The following is a 19,026-nucleotide window of genomic DNA, read 5'->3' as shown; positions in this document are numbered from 1 at the left end:
TGGGCATGCTCACTTGTTCCTCATCTTAGAGGTAAAGGGTTCAGTTTTTCACCATTAAGTATGATGTTAGCTGTGGGTTTTTCATAAATGTCCGCTATTATGTTGAGAAAGTTTCCCTTCGTTTCCTAGTTTTTCTGAGTGTTTTTTATCATGAAAGAGTGTTGGATTTTGTCTAATGCTTTTTCTGTGTCAATTAAGGTGATCATCTCTGTGTGTGTTTTTTAACTACTTCATTTTATTAATGAGATATATTACACTGATTAATTATGTTGAACCACCCCTTGCATTTCTGGGATAAATCCCACTTGATCCAGGTGTATAATCCTTTTAATATACTGTTGGATTCAGTTTGTAATATTTTGTTGAGGATTTTTTACATCTGTTCTTAAAAAAGATGACAGTATATAATTTTCTTTTCCTGAGATGTCTTTATCTGTCTTTGGGATCATGGTAATACTGGCCTCATAAAATGTGTTAAAATGTTTCCTTCTATTTTTTGGAACAGTTTGCAAAGGATTGGTGTTAATTCTTCTTTAAATATTTGTTAGAAATGACCAGTGAATCCATTTGTCTCTGACTTTTATTTGTTGGGAGGTTTTTTTTTTTTTTTGATTGCTGATTCAATCTCTTGTTATATGTCTGTTCAGATTTTCTATTTTTCCTCTTCTTAATTTGTTTTTAAAAAGCACTTCTCTGAAAATTGGGGCAGGTGGGTGTAAGTGATAACTGGAAAGAGGGTGTATGAATTCCACCAGGAAGTGGTCTTTAGACTTATGGAAGGGCAGGGACTAGAACTGTTGACCCCTGACTCATCAGCCAGCCAGTTCCTAACTGAGAACAGCTCTGATGAATGCAGTTGTTCTCCATGTCTTTTAAAGTGCTTGTCTCCTTCCATTTCTTCTGACCTGTTACCTTTTCCTTTCCTCATCTCGTTAGTACGCAAATACATCATTAAGTTTGAAGAGTAACAATAGTAGCACTGTTACTAAATTTGCCTTGTCTATGAATTCTTTTCCTTTCTGCTATGTACATCTTGATCCCAGGCTTTCATTCTGAAGGTAGACCTGCACCTGAAATTGGCTAGCTATGGCTTTAGTTAATTTTTGGTATTGAGAAAGTAGCTTTTAACTTGTAGGAAAGTGCCCTATTTGAACTTCTTTGAATATTATTTTAGTGTCTTTCAGTGGCCCACTAGTAAGAATTTTTTGCCTCATGCTTAAATGTCTTCCAGTTGGAAGACTAGCAACAGCACCAATAATTGTTACAGTTCTGTGGATCTTTGTTCTTTAAGAGGTTGATGCTTGTAAACATGTATGTGTGGGAGAATGTAGAAGAAGTGGTGGCATGGCATTCAAGGTAGGCTAACAGAAATCACAAAAGTCCTTTTCAGGACATTAATTTTATTAGAACATAAGCAAGGGTATATCCATTTGTTAAATCTCTTCCACTATTGGATTTAAAAGTAGTTAGTTTAACTGTATTTAGTATTCCTCAGTTCTAGTTTTCTAAAGGTGTCTGTCATACCCCTGAACACAAAAAGTTCCTTTTATATTAGTTTAATAGGTAGGAGCTTTTCTGGTTTTACTAAGTAGTACATCTGCTGGCATATTAGAAAACAGTTTAATTGTTCACATAGACAATAACGTCAGTTATTATCGTTAAATGCTTACATGGTGTATTTTCAACGTGAAGATGACATTGTAGGTGAAAGTTACATTGGCGATGGTGATAAAATATGTGGACTAAATACAAGATGGAAACCCTGACGGAGTAGTGGTTAAGTGCCACGGCTACTAACCAAAAGGTCAGCAGTTCAGTTCCACCAGGCGCTCCTTGGAAACTCTGTGGGGCAGTTCTACTCTGTCATATAGGGTTGCTATGAGTTGGAATCGACTCGATGGCAGTGGGTTTTTAAATACAGTGCACTTTACAGATGTTTATATGGAAACTTTCTGAAGGAGGTTAGTCTAGACTGTCTGTGTTCTAATATAAACTTGACCCTTGATGAAAACTGTGTTACATTTGTTTATTATGCTGCCATTTTTTTTAGTCTTTGAAAACTGTATTTTTCACTGCCAACTGATTATACAGAGATACCAGAATACTTGTTACAGTAAAAACTCTAGCTTATATTATATATATACTCTTCCATTAAATTGTAGAGGAAAAAAATCTATTGAGGCACTATTAAAATCATTCTTCTGAGGTAGTTGACATACAACAAAATTGTTAGATTTTGGACACTATTGATACAGCAAGACTGTTTAAGTATTTGAAGAAGAAAATTTTTTTCTGTTTATCAGATAAAGAATAAATTGAAGCATTTGGAAGAAATGTTTTAAAATTTTAAATGTAAAAGATTCGGGTTAAATATACTTTGTAAGATTAAATAAAAATGCATGTGTTAATCTGATTTTACTGTTTCTGTGCCTCTAGATCATAGACAAACCAATATTTAAAACAACTTTGTTGATTGTTGAAAGGTGGATGGATGTATTTATGTTTGTAAAGTAGGCAGATGTGACTTTTACATATGTTTGGTCTAAGCAAGAGGCCAGGGACCATGAACTAGACTCAGATATTCATTTGATTCAGAACGTTTATCTGAAAATTTTGGTTGGCTTTCACTGGTTGGAGGTAGGGCACATGTTTTATGTTACTGTATTTAGAAATTTTTAGAGAAAGATTGCTAGATTTAAGAGCTTTCCCTTGTCTCTTACAATTTAAGTAGCAAATAGGTAGATTTTTTCTTTTTTTTTTGGGCGGGTAGGTAACAGAGAAGCTTAACTGATTATTTCACATTTTTCAGAGTTTAGAGATGAGTAGTTTTTTGGGAGTGGAGATGGAGATGACAATTATATATTTTTAAAAAACTTACTAAATGTAATCAAACTGTGTTCTCAGTGGTTGAGAACTACTAACAAATTAGCAGAGATATTTTGCATTTTTTTTTCCCAATTCACAGACTGCTAACTTTACTTTTTATCGAGCATTTCCCAGTGCTTTACTTTTCCCATGATCTCACCCACTAAAAGGCTGGGGATGGCGAAGGGATGGTGGAAATAATGTGTTAAGGCCTTGTTCAAAGGAAGAAGTTCAGTTGTCTGTTGCGAGTTGAGACTAATTGAGGAGCCAAATTGTGGAAGGCCTTCTAAGATCTGTTACAGATTTTGATTTTAACGCCAGGGGCAGTGGACAGCCGTTGAATGGACTTTTAGTTGGAGGAGTGACATGATTTTGTCTGCTCTGACCTGATTTTATACGTTTTTTGTTTCATTTACAAGCTAGGTAACATTATTTTGTCTTATTAAGGGTGCTAGTGTGAATGTCTATTTATGGTGGCCAACTTTTCCAAAGGGTTTATTTACTTTCCAAGGTATCCTTGTTGTTTTATGCCTTCAAGTTGATTCCGAGTCATGGTGACCCTATAGGACAGAGTAGAAACCGCCCCATAGGGCTTCCTAGGCCAAAATGTTATGGGGACAGATCACCAGGTCTTTTCTCGCACAGGGTTGCTGGTGGTCTGAACTGTTGGCCTTTAAGTTAGCACCTGAGTGTTTAACCACTGTGCTACCAGGGCTTCTAAGGTATCCTTAGTACCTACCAATAAGGAGGTGATATGGCTGCTCTTTATTGTCAAGCAGTGATGATTAGTGAGCACCTTTTGTATTCCAACTCTGGATATCTCCATAAGTTTTTGTATTTCCTTAATTATTTTTTTATCTTCTGAATTCAGTTCCAAGGCAAAAGTCTACTTTTTCTAGAGGCATTAACATATTTTTTTCCTTGAAACAAATTTTATTTATAAAGAGGTATTGAAGAAGCACTTCAAGTTCCTTAATCTTTGTGATCTTCTGCTTATTTATCATCCTGCCTGCTTCCTTGCAGGAGAAATTAGAATAGGCCTTGATTGAGGTTCAGAAGTATCTCAAGACTTTGTGAGGGTCTCTCTTCATTTCCTGGTTTTGAAAATTAAACCCCTCATTTTAACCTTGCCAAGTTGAGGTTAAAAATTCCTCAAACTTTGAAATTCTTTTTTGTTATTCCCGATTAGTAACTAGGTGTCAAAGTACCCGGCCCACAGTATGCCAACAGTATTTATTTGTTGAATGCAGAGGATCCTCTTTGTGGAAGGCATAGTGTCCCTATGATTTCATGTAGTGTGTCACCAACACAGACTTTAAAAAGTATCTCTGCGATGCTGATGAAGAGTGAGCTAATTAAATCAGGTGGACACGGGAGAATGTGTTGGCAACTCTTGACTGGAGGGGGGATGGGAAGATAGAGAGAGAGGGAAGATGGCAAAATTGGCACGAAACGAGAGACTGTAAGGGCTGACTCAATAGGGGGAGAGCAAGTGGGAGAAGGGAGTAAGATGTATGTAAACCTACATGTGACAGACTGATTGGAATGGTAAATGTTCACTTGAAGCTTAATAAAAATTAAAAAAAAAAAAAAAAGTATCTCTGCTAGGAGTGGCAGGGGCAGAAGGGTGATGTTTTCTCATCACAAAGGGGAAAACCTTGGGCTCCTTTTTTTCTTTGTTTAATGGAAATTTCTCCCCCATAATGTTACAAGAAGCCTACTTATATTGGTTAAAATTAGAAGAATACAGTTCTTTTCTTACAACCATAACCTATCGCCCCTTTTTAATTATTAAAAAGGCACAGGGAGGTTGAGGCCTGAAAATTTGCCAGGCATTCTTGGGCTATTCTAGAAAAGTAATCTTAAATGTGGCCTCAGGTACCATTGAGTCGAATAAGAAATCTGCACTTTGTGGTTTGCTCTTTTAGGTAAATTAAGAAATAAGCAAATTGTAAAAAAATTTTTTTTCCCCCAGAAGGGAACCTACTTGCCCTTTTTAAAAAAGGAAATTCTATCATTCCAAATTTGGTACACTCTTTGGGGCTCTAAGACTTTATGTTGAAGCTTTTTAAGAAAATGGTTTGAGAAACTGAGAAATTTCTGTTCTTCAAATCTTGGTCTGTATAAAAGTAGTTAGATACATATTTATTTTAGAGCCATTTATTAGTCTATTATTAGTTAAAATAGTCATTTATGAATTAACAGTGTTTGAAATACATTTTAAGAGGTTACTTTTGTAATTTGTCACGAATTAGGAGTCTAAAAGAGTCTGAAGACTCCTAATAATCACCAGTGGCTAAAGCCTGGCTTTTAAGTACTCTCACTTTGCTTGTTTTGCGTGTACATACACATAATGTCTAGTGTCACTACGTACAATGTTTGTGTTTTTAGTTTTACTCTGGATTACTCGTATTTTTAGTTTATTTCTATTACTGGAGCTAGATGGACAGAATCTTGCAATGTTTTGTCAGTTTGATAGTAAGTATGGAGTATAACAGGCAAGGCAAAAAAAATTTCTGGGAAGAATGCCAAAAACTGTTTGTTTTTTCCTTTAGAAGTGATTGTTTGGTGGTAAGAAGGTGCTTAGTTAAAAAAAAAAAAAAAAATCCGGATTGACAGGGCCTAAAATGTTATATTGCCGTGTAGACATTTTATTTGAAAACTTATTCTCCTTTCTCATATTTCTAACTTGCCTATCAAAAGTCCTCTGGGACATTTTGAACTTCAGGGCAAGTTTATGGCAGTGTTACTTTTCTTAATGCTTACAGACAGCCCAGGGCAGCCAAATAGTTGGAAGGTGACTCTGCTTCTATAATGTATACTAATATAGAAAAGACAGGATAGCGGAAAACCTGTAATGTATGGTAGCATAGAAGCAAATTATTAAAATTATAAAAAGTTTTTAAGAAATTATATAGCACACAAAAAGTAAACAGGATTTTTAGTTTTTTTTTAATGCTAGGAATCTTATAAATAAGATGAAAGTATAAAAAAGACTGCTGGTGATTTTCAAAAATAGGGCTAGTTAAGTGATCTGTATTTGTTATTTAATGTGTGTTATCAGTTTGTATTCTTTCCTTTCACTGTAAGTATATTACTGTTAGCTACTCTAGTAAATATTGCTAAGTTTCTTTAATTACTGGTTTTAAATTGGCAGATACTGCTTTGATGAAAATTTTGCAATAAGTTTTTGTGTTTAAAGTTTGTTTCTCTTGACTTTGCTGGTCCGTTAAGGGTGATATTTGAAATTACAATTACTTTCATAACAGTTGAAGTGATCCATCTTCATTCTTTTGCATCAGAGTTTGATTATTTACCAAAAAAGGCCTGCATTTTTCCCAAGTAAATAAAGCACAAAAAAAGCTTTCTTCATGTAAGCAGTATCTTTTCAATGTAATTCAATATAATTGTAATTATAGATTGGTTGTTTTTTAATAGGAACTACTGTGTGTGTTAGGAGGTCTCTTCAGATTTTGAGAATTTACTTTTTATCTGTTATTCTTTGTAAAAATACTGCTTTTTTGTGGTAACAGAACATTTGCCAATTTAACATATTTTGCTTGTCTAATTCTGTGACATTGATTATGGTCACCGTATTGTTCAACTGTCACCATTGTCTGTTTCTAAATTATTCTCCCACCATTAACAGAAACACAGCACCCTCTCCTTTTCCCTCCCTCCCCTGGTAATAAACATGTTCCTATTTCAGATAAGTGGGATCATAAGATATTTTTCCTTTGCGACTGACTTATTTTACTTAGCATAACGTTTTCAAAGTTGATCCAGGCCGTAGCATTTATCAGGACTTCATTTCTCTATAAAAACCAAAAAGCCAAACCTGCTGCCATGGAGTCATAGTGAGACTTATAAACCCTCCCCCTACTCCCCAAATCTGTTGCCATCAGGTTGACCCTGGTGGTGTAGTGGTTGAGTGCTGCAACTGCTAATCAAAAGGTCGGTGGTTCAAACCCAGCAGGTGCTCTTTAGAAGTTCTATGGGGCAGTTCTGCTCTGTCCTATAAGGTTGCTATGAGTGACACTATAGGACTGAGTGAAACTGCCCCGTTGTATGTATATATCACATTTTGTTTATCCATCATCTTTTGAGGGTCATTTAGTTTGTTTCCACCTTTCGGTTATTGTGAACAGTGTTCCAGTGAACACTGGTGTACAAGTTTCTATTTGCGCTCCTCCTTTCAGTTCTTTTGGGTGTGCACCTAGGATTGGGATTGCTGGGTCATATGGTAGTTCTGTACCTAACCCTGAGGAACTGCCAGACTCTTTTCCACAGCAGCCCTACCATTCTGTATTTCCGCCAGCAGTGGATGAAGTTTCCAGTTTCTCCACATCCTTGCCCCAATACCTGTTGTTTTCTTTCTTTCTTTTTAATGTAGTCGTGAAGTGATATCTCATTTGTGGTTTTGACTTACATATTGGGTCACCATGAGTCAAATTGACTTGAAGGCAACTTTTTTTTTGGCTTTCTTTTAATGACTAAAAGTGGTAGTGGTAGAATTCTCACCCTCCATGCAGGAGACCCAAGTTTTTATTTATTTTTGTTGTGCTTTCGGTGAAGGTTTACAGAGCACATTAGTTTCTCATTAAACAATACACATATTGCTCTTTGACATTGATTGCTAACCTCATGATGTGTCAACACTCTCCCCTTTTCGACCTTGGGTTCCCCATTTCTAATCCGTCCACCTTTCCTGTTCGCTCCTACATTCTCGTCCTTGACCCTGACCTGGTGTGCCCATTTAGTCTGGTATACATAGTTGAACTATGTGTTTTATTGCCTTGTTTTTTAGGCCTGTCTAATTTGGCTGAAGGGTGAACCTCAGGAGTGGCTTCAGTACTGAGTGGAAAGGGTATCCGGGGACCATACTCTTGGGGTTTCTCCAGTATGCATCAGACCAGTAAGTCTGGTCTTTTTTGTGAGTTTGAATTTTGTTCTACGTTTTTCTCCAGCTCTATCTGGGACCCTCTATTGTGATCTGTGTCAGAGCAGTTGGTGGTGGTAGCTGGGCACCATCTAGTTGTGCTGGACTCAGTCTGAAGAAGGCTGTGGTAGTTGTGGTCCATTAGTCCTTTGGACTAATCCTTCCCTTGTATTTTCAGTTTTCTTCACTCTCCCTTCTGCAGACGGGATGGGACCAGTAGTTGTATCTTAGATGGCCGCTCACAAACTTGTAAGACTCCAGATGCTACTCACCAAAGTGGGATGTAGAACATTCTTTATAAACTATGTTATGCCAGTTGAGCTAGATATTCCCTGAGACCGTGGTCCCCAGCCCTCAGCCCAGAAACTCTATCCCTCAGGGATTTTGAATGTGCCTATGAAGCTTCTGTGATTTTGCCTTGGTCAAATTGTGCTGACTTCCCCAGTATTGTGTACTGTCTTACCTTTACCAAAGTTACCACTTATCTATTGTTAGTATTTTTCCCTCTCTACCCTTCCCCTCCCTCATAACCATCAAGGATTGTTTCTTTCTCTGTGTAAACCTTTTCATGAGTTTTTATAATAGTGGTCTCATCCAATATTTTACCTTTTATGATTGACTTACTTCACTCAGCATAATGCCCTCCAGATTCATCCATGTTATGAGATGTTTCACATATTCATCATTGTTCTTTATTGTTGCATAGTATTCCATTGTGTATATATACCATAGTTTGTTAATCCGTTCCTCTGTTGATGGGGAACTGGTTGTTTCCATCTTTTTGCTATTGTGAATAATGCTGCAGTGAACATGGGTGTGCATATGTCTATTCATGTGATGGCTCTTATTTCTCTAGGATCTGTTCCTAGGAGTGGGAGACCTAGGTTTGATTCCCTGCTGTCTGCCATCTGTCAGTGGAGGCTTTCATGTTGCTATGATGCTAAACAGGTTTCAACGGAGCTTCTGGACTAAGACAGACTAGGAAGAAAGGCCTGGTGATCTACTTCTGAAAATCAGCCAATGAAAACCCTATAGATCACAATGGTGTGATCACAATGGATCATGGCATAGGAGCAGAAATGGGCAGCACATTGTTCTGTTGTATGTGGGGTTGCCATGAGTCAGGGCCAACTTGCTGGCAGCTAAAACAGTGACTAATGATGTTGAGCATCTTCTCCTGTGCTTGTTGGCCTTATCTCTTAACTCTTATTCTAAATTTATGCCCAATTCTGACTTCGTATGATTATAAGAATAACCTATTAATTCTGATGGGAGTATTGGCCCCTAGTTGGAATCACCATGGTCCTTCCTCCCACTCCCTCCCAATGATGAACATCTAATGTCAGAAATCAGTTTTCCACAGTCTAGGTAAAGCCTGTACCTACTTGTACCTGTTTTGATGTAATTCTGTTTGAATGAGTGCCAGAGAACTGCATTAAAAAAACCTGTTGCCGTTGAGTAGATTCCGAATCATAGTGACCCTGTGAAACCTGAGCATTTACAGATATCCCACACACTTTTTGGCTATAGGCAAAACAGTTTTCTGTTGTGCTTTGTCTTTGAAGATATCTTGTTTATCCCTAACAATATATATCTTTCACGAAAGTGACTAAATATCAGGAAGATAGCAACAAAGAAAAATACAGGATAAATATGGACGTAAATAAGCTTTGCTATGTCAGGTTATATAAGACAAGATGAAACAGCCAACAAGTCAACTCTATAAACAAAATTACTTTGATCTTTTACTTTCTTATGCTCAGAGAGACCAAACAGGAACCCACGTAAAGCAAAGGCTTGATTTCCTTACTCGAATTTGCCAATCCTTTTGATACCTGTAGCCATGTAGTCAGTGTGGCTATTAGAAGCCCTTAACTTTTATTGGGCGATTAGTATGACTTCTTGTGTTTCTTCCCATTTCAGCACGGTTTAGTCACTGTATTCAGAATAATCTTTAAAATATCACTTCTTTCTCTTAACTCTTGATGCCTTCTGAAATTCTCCTGGTTATATTCAGTATTAAAGTGTGTGGCACACTCCAGTTAAATACTGATTTTTTATTTATTTGGTTATCTTGTCTCTATTTTAGTTTTGTCTCTCCTTAATAGTTCTGCTTTAGTCCCGTTTTGTCCATGAAGCCTTCTCTTAATGCTCCAGACCCTGCAGGTTGACTTAGTGCACATGTATTGAGTTCCTATACTGTGCCAAGCTCTGATGATGGAGAGATAAGGGCTTGTTCTAGGAACTCATAGTCTAATGGAGATCCTAGGTTATCATCTCCAAACTTCTATTGCATTTAACTCCAGCCCTTATCTTGGTATATTAAATTACAGTACAAACATAGAATCAATTCTTCCTTCTGTATATGACCAGTATAAAGCAAGTTTTTTTCCCTAAAATGTTTTCTTCAAATAATGTCATATTTAGTCCTTACAAAGTTTTTCCTATTTTGAGGCTCTCTCACTTATTTAAAAAAAATTTTTATTATTTTATTTTCAATAGCAATATAATGTTTGAAGAAGACAGATGAGCTTGAATGACTCCAATCAGTGCTAGTTTTGAATGCTTATAGAGGTTTCCTGATGGACCAGGTAAAAAAGGGCAGAGTATTAACAAATTAGGAATGATTTGGGGGGAGGTTATACTCATGACTTGTAAAAATAACCTTTAAAAAAATCACTTGTAGGTATTGTAGGTAGTTCCTTTTTAGAGATCACAAATATTTACCTATAGAACAGTGATAAAACCAACTGTCTTAGTTTTATGTGAATGGGTATTTATGGATTGGAAAAACGTTTCTAGTGACAGTATTATATATGGCTTCAAAAAGTATTGCTTCTCTAACAACTTAATTGGAAATGAAGATGTTTCTCTTTAGGATACTTTTAGATGACTCAAAAAAACAAAGCAATGAGATGACTGTGTTGATGTATGTGAAGTTTGAATTGTTCTGAATAAAATTTATGTGGCTTGTGATTTTAAGACATCCATGAAGCTAAATTAATAAAATAAGCGTTCATTATACTGATTCATGTAAGCATCCAAAGGTTTGTATATTTCAGATTGGTCAAAATGTAAAAAAGGTTTCATTGGGGAAAATTGGAGAATCTTTCATATTGAGGGTTGCTGGATATTTATTCACTTACGTAGTTCGCAAATTTTTGGGTAGTTGCAAGACTACTTAGCATAGTGAGAAACAGTTAAATGATACTTGTTGAACTAATACAGTTCTGTATATATTTACTTATTGTAGGGTTTCTTGGTGCCATGAAGGGTTGTACCCTACCAGAATTTCTCAGTTTCTTAGATGAAATCATTTTTTTGTATGTTTTCGGTTCTTTATGTTTTTTCCTCTAAAATTTGTACTATAAGATGTTTTGGATTAAAAACATCATTCAGTTTGATCTGCCTTCCATAGCGGATTCTCTTTGGATTTGTGGTCTGCCCTTAGATTGGCAGAATCAGTGGCCTGTGAAAGGGAAATAAGAGTTGGACTTACTACTTTTGAAACTTTATTAACCCTTTCTTCCTAGAGGACTGAGTTACCTCTGGAAGGCACAGGCTTAGGGAAGTCATTCAGCTGCATGCCTGTATAGTGTATTCTCAGTGATTTGTAGACAGTTTCAGACAGCATTAGAATACTTTTCCAGAAACGAGCCTCAGATTTGTAAGTTGCCAAAACAATTCTTTTTTCTTTCTACTTAATGTTGGCTGCACGTATTGTAAAATTGAGATAAAGTAAGGCTGGCCATGGTTCTGGCCATGAAAGACATTGTCATTTTAATCAGAAATAATAATAATAATGATGTGTTAAAGATACTTTAATTCTGTCCACCCATTTCAAGGGGGGAAAAGTAAAACAATAGTAGTTGGTGTATTAACATTTGCATTTTATCTTTCATTAAATATCTATTTGTGTTTGGAGGGCAAGTAAAAGTAAGATCGATGGTCTTAGACCCAATGGCATTCTGACATGTAAAAAGACATGTATAGACAATTCATTAAAGTCAGTAGATAAATATAAAATAAAACATTTTACCTTGGATTCCAAGTAGTGTGCATTTGGGGGGAAAGAGGAGTTCTAAGTAAAGTTATACCTTCCCTCGAGAAAACTTGATAATTGTCACATATGTGAGATTTTACCTGGGAGGCTTTTTGCAAGAGCTGGGCTTTCAGGAGCTACTAGAGTGGTGGTGGATAGCAGGGGAGAGGGCATTCGAGATGTGTTGGCACGGACCATGTCCAATTGTTCCAGCACCATTTATTGAAAAGGCTACACCTTCTCCATTGAACTGCCTTTGCTTCTTTGTCAAAAGTAATTGGGCACATTTGTGTGAACCTGTTTCTGGGTTCTATGTCTGTTCCATTGATCTATGTCTGTCCCTCCTCCAGTATCCCACTGTCCTGATTATTGCAGCTGGATAGTAAGCCTTAACACTGGAAAGAGTGATTGTTGCCACTTTTTCTTTTTCAGCTTTTTTTTTGGGTGGGCTGTTCTTGGGCCTTTCCCTTTCTGCATAAATTTTAGGATGAGCTTGTTTGTGTTTCAGAAATTTTGCTGATGTTTTGGTATGAATTGCATTAAACCTTGTGCATCAGTTAAGGGAGAACTGACATCTTTACTGTGTTGAGTCTTCCAGTCCATGAACACAGTGTGTCTTTCTGTTTAGGTCTTCTTTGAGTTCTTTTGTTAGCATTTGATAATTATCATCATACATATCCTATACATGTTTTGTTAGATTTGTATCTAAGTTTTATTTTTTTAGGACCAATTGTAACTGGTATTGCATCTTTTATTTCTGCTTCTGCTTGTTGGTATCAGTGTGTAGAAGTGCGGTTGATTTTGTGTGTTGATATTGTATCCCATGACATGACCTTACTGAACTCACTTATTGTAAGTTCTAGGAGTTTGGGATTTTTTTTTTTTTTTTCCCGTAGATCCTTGGAGGTGTTATACATAGATAATCATGTCACCTGCAAATGGTCTTTTTTAAATTTCTTTCTTTCTAATCAGTATGCCCTTAATTTCTTTTTCTTGCTTTATTGAAGTGGCTGGAACTTCCAGCACTGTGTTAAATAAGAGTGTAACAGTGAATATTCCTTGCCTTCTTTTTGGTCTTAATTGGAAAGTATTAGATATTTCACCGTTAAGTATGAAGTGAGCTGTAGATTTTTTTGTAGATGTTCTTTATGAGGTTGAGGACGTTCCCCTCTAGCCCTAGTGTACTGAGAGTTTTTATTATGGATAGGTGTTAAATTTTATTTTATACCTTTTTTGCATTGATTAATATGAACTTAGATTTTTCTCTCTTAGCTTGTTGATATGGTGGGCTGTATTGATTTTTGAATGTTGAATCAGCCTTGCATACCTGCAATAAATCCCACTTGGTTGTAATGTATTACTTTTTTTTTGTTTTTAAATTAATACACTGTTGGATTCTGTTTGGTAAAATTTTAGTGAGGACTCTTGTATCTAAGTTAGTGAAAAATATAGGTCTGTATTTTTCTTTTACTTGAGCTATTTTTGGTTTTGGTATCAAGGTAGTTTTGGCCTCATAAAGTGAGTTGGGAATAGTCTCTTCTGTTTTCTGGAAAAGATTGTATAAAATTGATTTTGGTGTATTACTTCATAAGGAGCCCTGGTTGGCATAGCAGTTAAGCACTTGGCTGCTAATCGAAAGATGTGGTAGTCTGCTGCCATAAAGACTATAGACTTGGAAGCCCTACGGGCAGTTCTACTCTGTCCTATAAGATCACTATGAGTTGGAATCCACTTCACACAACAATAATATATTACTTTAATACTTTAAAAAACAAAACACAGATTATGCTCGGATGTAGTTGGCAGTAGGTGAAATTTACTTAATTAAAAAAAAGACGTTTTAGACTTGAGTACACCTTTTGCAGGAATATTTTATGGCCAAATGTCCTACCAAATTTCAGGTCCTATGTATTGCTGTTTTTTTCTAATGGTAGGAAAAAGGAAGCAGTTAGTACTAGTCACTAATGTATAAGCAGTACTTTGAATATAAAGTACTAAATTAACTGCTACTGGGTTCTGTGATTAGACTTACTGATTTACTATAACTTGGCTAAGGAGCTTGGCTGAATGTGAATTACATATCTGGAAATGAATTTGGAAATTGACACCACCCACTGAAAACCCACTGCCGTCGAGTTGATTCCGACTCATAGCGACCCTACAGGGCAGAGGAGAACTGCCCCACACAGTCTGCTTAATTTTACAGATACAGAAACCAAGGTAGTGAGAAGTTTGGTGACTTGTTCAAGGTCACAGCTTGAGAAGTAGACTCCAAGTTCAGGTCACAGTCTACTAAAACAGCTGTTCTTAACTAGAGAGGAGCATTTTATCATCAGTGGGTCTTTGAAAAACAAAACAAAACAAAAAGCAAACACACATAATACATATATGTATACATGCATACATATATTTTATCTATGTAATTTTAAGCTACCGATCCCCAGGACTGATAAAATGACACTCAAGCATATGAATTTGAGAAAATATATTTTGATGCACATCATTGGCTAAGAACCACTATATTAAACCCTGCAGACAAGCCTTTTATGCATTTTTTTTTCTTTTAGAAAATAGTGGTATTAACCACTTGAATTTACTTTGCTAGAATAAATGTACAGGTAGAGATTTCAAGTTTCGCACAATTTTAAATTGGGAGATGCCTTTAAAAATTAATATATATAAATAATTTTTGCTCTTTTTTTAGGACTACATGTTTAAAGTCACTATGTGAGCTTAAGAACATAAAAATATAATTTGATTTGCTTTTTCAATTATCATGTCACATCCAGTGTTTGGTTAGAGACATGAGGGTATAGAGACAATAAAGAATTCCCTTAAGGAGAGGTGAGGAGATGGTCATCTTTCCCATAGGCTATCTTTCCACCTATGTAAAACATCAATCAGATGATATACTAGATCTAGAAAATCATCCTGAAATCTTGATTTTCCTTTAAAAGAAAAGTTGAATTTTTTTTTTTTTTAATTTACTAAAAGAAGTCAATTAGTTTATCTTTTCTCTAGACTATTGTGTGCCGTCGAGCAGACTCCAACTCATAGTGGCCCTATAGGACAGAATAGAACTACCCTCCATAGGGTTTCCTAGGCTATAGTTTTTACAGAAGCAGGTTGCCAGGTCCTTTCTCTCTCAGAGCTGCTGGTTTCAAACCGCCGACTTTTTGCTTAGCAGCCGACCACTTAACCCATTGTGCCACCAGGGCTTAACCATTGCACCACCACTGCCATCAAGCCAATTCCGACTCATAGTGACCCTGTAGACAGAGTAGAACTGCCCCACAGGGTTTCCAAGGAGCAGCTGGTAAATTTGAACTACCAGCCATTTGGTTAGCAGCTATATCTCTTAACCCCTATGCCACCAGGGCTGCCTTTCTAGACTAGGGGTAGCAAATACATGGTACTGATGTTTTCCCGGCCTCTTCAACTCTAAAACACTGGGCCTCAAAATCCTCAATGGTAGGCATTATTAATTGATTGGAATTGACACCAAAGGTGAAATCTATTTGGCATTTCTGCTTGAGGCTTTTCTACTTTTTGTCGGTTTTGTTTAAGTAGTGTTTCTATGCCTCAATAGACTCTCCTTTTGGAAATTGAAAATGATTATGTAGTGATTTTTAACGGGAATTAAATGGGTGATAATTCACAAAGCCCCTCTTCTTTATAAAAGGAACAAAATAATCAAAAGGCAGGTTAACTAGACGTTGAAATTAGGACATTATTGTAAGATAAGGGTTTACAAACCAGAGCTGGTTTCCAGCTGGCAGCCCGTTTTTGTATAGTCCATGAGCTGTGAGTGGTTTTTACCTTTTTAAATTATTGAAAAAAAGATTTTTAAAGGCGATTTTGACATGTGCAAATTACAGGAAATTCAGTTTTCAGTGACCATAGAGTAGAGTTTTGGAAACCCTGGTGGCGTAGTGGTTAAGTGCTACGGCTGCTAACCAAAGGGTCAGCAGTTCGAATCCGCCAGGTGCTCCTTGGAAACTCTATGGGGCAGCTCTACTCTGTCCTATAGGGTCACTATGAGTCGGAATCGACTCGACGGCACTGGGTTTGGGTTAAGTAGAGTTTTATTGGAACATAACTGTGCTCATTCGTTTACTGTCTGTGGCTCTTTTTGTGCTGCAATGGCAAAGTTTAGTATTTGTGACAGAGACCATATGGCCTGCAAAGCCTAAAATATTTACTGTCTGGCCCATTACAGGAAAAAGTTTGCCAATCCCGGTTTTAAGATAATAATGTGGGCAGTTAAGTTATTGCTGTTGGATTATTTGATAAAAGAGTAAAATTATTCTGTTGGTATTTTCGACAAGTTTCTGAAAAGGAATAATTTAGAAAATGGCTGCTTTTTGTGTACACATAAGTAATAGTAACAGCTGTTTGTTTCCCTTTGTTTATAAAATAAAATTGACATAGACTTACCCGTCCTAGTTTACAGTGTCAACTCATGCTATCATTTCTTCCACAGTTGAGAGGAAGTCCATGATACAGATACTAGTTTATAATTACGTCTCCATGATAGTACACTGTAGAGTAGTGGGTCTCTAACCTTTTTTGTCCCGAGACCCCGTTAGATTCTTAAAAATTTAGAACCCAGAGAACTTTTGTTTATGTGGGTTATATCTTTACTATTTATCCTGTTAGGGGTTAAAACAGAAATGTCTAAAGTACTTATTAATGTGTTCAAAAATTACAATACTAAATTTGCTGTATGTTAAATAAAAGAACAGATATTTATGAAAAATAATTATTTCCTAAAACAAAATATTTTTGTAAACCTCTTTAGTGATTGTTTTGGTAGAAGACAATTAATTGGATTCTCATTTCTCTTTTTCCATTCAGTCTGTTGTGATGTGTTTTGATTGAAATATACGAAGGAAACCTGGTTTCACACAAATACATAGAAAAAGGAGGAGTATTTTAATACCATTTTCAGATAATTGTGGATGTTTTTCTTTGCTATCATATTAAACTCAACAAGGGGTAGTTTCTTTCTTTCTAAAATCAGATTTATTTTATTTTTTAATTGTGTTTTAAGTGAAACTTTATAGCACAAATTAGTTTCTCACTCAAAAATTTGTGGACAAAATATTTTGTGACGTTGATTGCAATTCCTGCAATGTATCAGCACTTTCCCCCTTTGCCTTGACACTCCAAGTTCCCTGTGTCCGTTTGTCCAGGTTCCCTGTCCCTTTCTGCCTTCTCATCTTTGGTTTTGGGCAGGTGTTGCCCATTTGGTTTCAGATACTTCATTGAACTAAGAAGCACATTACCCACATGTGTTATTGTTTGTTTGATAGGCCTGTCTAATCTTTGGCTGAAAGGTGGACTTTGGGAGTGGCTTCAGTTCTGAGTTAGCAGGGTGTCTGGGGGTTCCTCCAGTCTATCAGACCAGTAAGTCTGGTCTTTTTTTTTTTTTTTTTTTTGAGAATTTGAATTTTGTTCACTATTTTTCTCCTGGTCTGAATAGAACCCTCTATTTTGATGCCTGTCAGAGTAGTTGGTGGTGGTAGCTGGGCACCGTCTAGTTCTTCTGGACTAAGGCTGGTGGAGGCTCTAGTTCATGTGGTCCTTTAGTCCTTTGAACTGATATTTTCCTTGTGTCCCTAGTTTTCTTTATTCTTCTTAAGTCAGGTGTATTTAAGTATAATTCACAGAGTAAAATGTGTGTTTTTAGATGTACAATTACATGAATTTTGATTTAACCTGTATAGTCATATAGTCACTAATGCAGTCCAGGTATAGAAAAAGTTTCCTCATGTACTTTTGTAATCAGTTCCCTCCCCTCATGCCCAGCTCCTGACAACCTCTAATCTGATTGCTCTTTCTCTAATTTTGTCTTTTCCAGAATATCTTGCAAATGGAATCTTATAGTATATAGCCCATTGACTCTGGCTTCTTAAACATTGAGCATACTATGTTGAAATTCATCCATGTTATTGCAGCTATCACTAGTTCATTCCTTTTACTGTATGCATGTTTGTTTATCCATTTACTTGTGATAGACATTGGGTTGTTTCCAGTTTTTGGCAATTATAAATAAAGCCACTGTAAATATTTGCGTACCGGTTTTTGTGTTGACGAATGTTTTCATTTCTCATAGATAAATACCTAGGCATGCAATTGCAGAGTACTATGGGAAGTGTATGTTTAGATGGAAGAAGCTGCCAAACCGTTTTCCACAGTGGTTGAACCTTCTTGCATTACCACCACCAACTTTTGAGAGTTCCAGTTGCTCCACATACTAATGAACACTTGAGTCAATTTTTTTTTGGTATTAGCTGTTCTAATTGGGGTGTGGTGGCATTTCATTGTGGTTTTTATTTGCATTTGCGTAATGATGCTGGGCATCTTTTCACATGGAATTTGCCATTCATATCTTTTCTTTGGCAAAGTGTTTGAATCTTTTGCCCATTTAAAAAAATTGGGTAGTTTATTTTCCTATTATTGAGTTGTAAGAGTTCTTTATGTATCCTGAGTATCAGGATACATAAAGATAATGTGTTTTGCACATATTTTCTTCCAGTCTGTGACTTTCTTGTTTCTAAACAGCAGTTTTGGAAGAGTAGTGGTTTTGATATTGATGAGAACTGATTTACCAGTTCTTTCTTTTGTGGCTCATGTGTTTTATGTTCTTTCTAAAAATTCTTTCGTAACTTGAGGTCAAAAATGTTTTTACATGTTTTCTTTTACAAGTTTTATAGTTTTAGGTTTATGGTATGTTTTGGGTTAATTTTCCTATATGGCATGAGATAGGGATTGAAGTTCCTTTTTTAATTTTTGCATATGAATGTCCAATTGTTTCAGCATCAGTTGTTGAAAAGACTGTTTTTCTTTGTTGAATAGCTGTGGCATTTTTGTTGTATATCAATTGACCGTATTTGTGTGTTTGTCTGTTTTGGGGCCCTCTATTCCATTTCATTGATGTTTGTGTCTGTTTTTTCACTAAGATCACACTGTCTTGATTGCTGAAGCTTTAAAGTAAGTCTTCAAATCAGGTAGCATGAATTCTCCTTTGTGCTTTTTTTCAGAATTGTCTAACCATTCCAGTTCCCTTACTCTTCCATGTGAGATAAGAGATAGTTTCTTAAAAGTTAGTTGCGTTGTGGAATCTGAAACTCGGTGAACTTTTGTCCACTGTTACATTAAAATATATTGGTCTGTC

The 19,026-nt window shown here is 36.2% G+C and overlaps 1 protein-coding gene across 1 annotated transcript in view; it reads left to right on the top strand.

Moving 5' to 3' along the window:
• ACVR2A (activin A receptor type 2A) overlaps positions 1-19,026 on the top strand; it is a 92,847-nt gene that overhangs the window by 35,902 nt on the left and 37,919 nt on the right. The gene's annotated exons all lie outside the window — the stretch shown is intronic.

Source organism: Loxodonta africana, chromosome 6 (assembly GCF_030014295.1).
Source record: "Loxodonta africana isolate mLoxAfr1 chromosome 6, mLoxAfr1.hap2, whole genome shotgun sequence".
NCBI lineage: Eukaryota > Metazoa > Chordata > Mammalia > Proboscidea > Elephantidae > Loxodonta > Loxodonta africana.
Note: the sequence above shows the minus strand (reverse complement) of the source record. Positions and strands in the feature narration are given on the sequence as shown.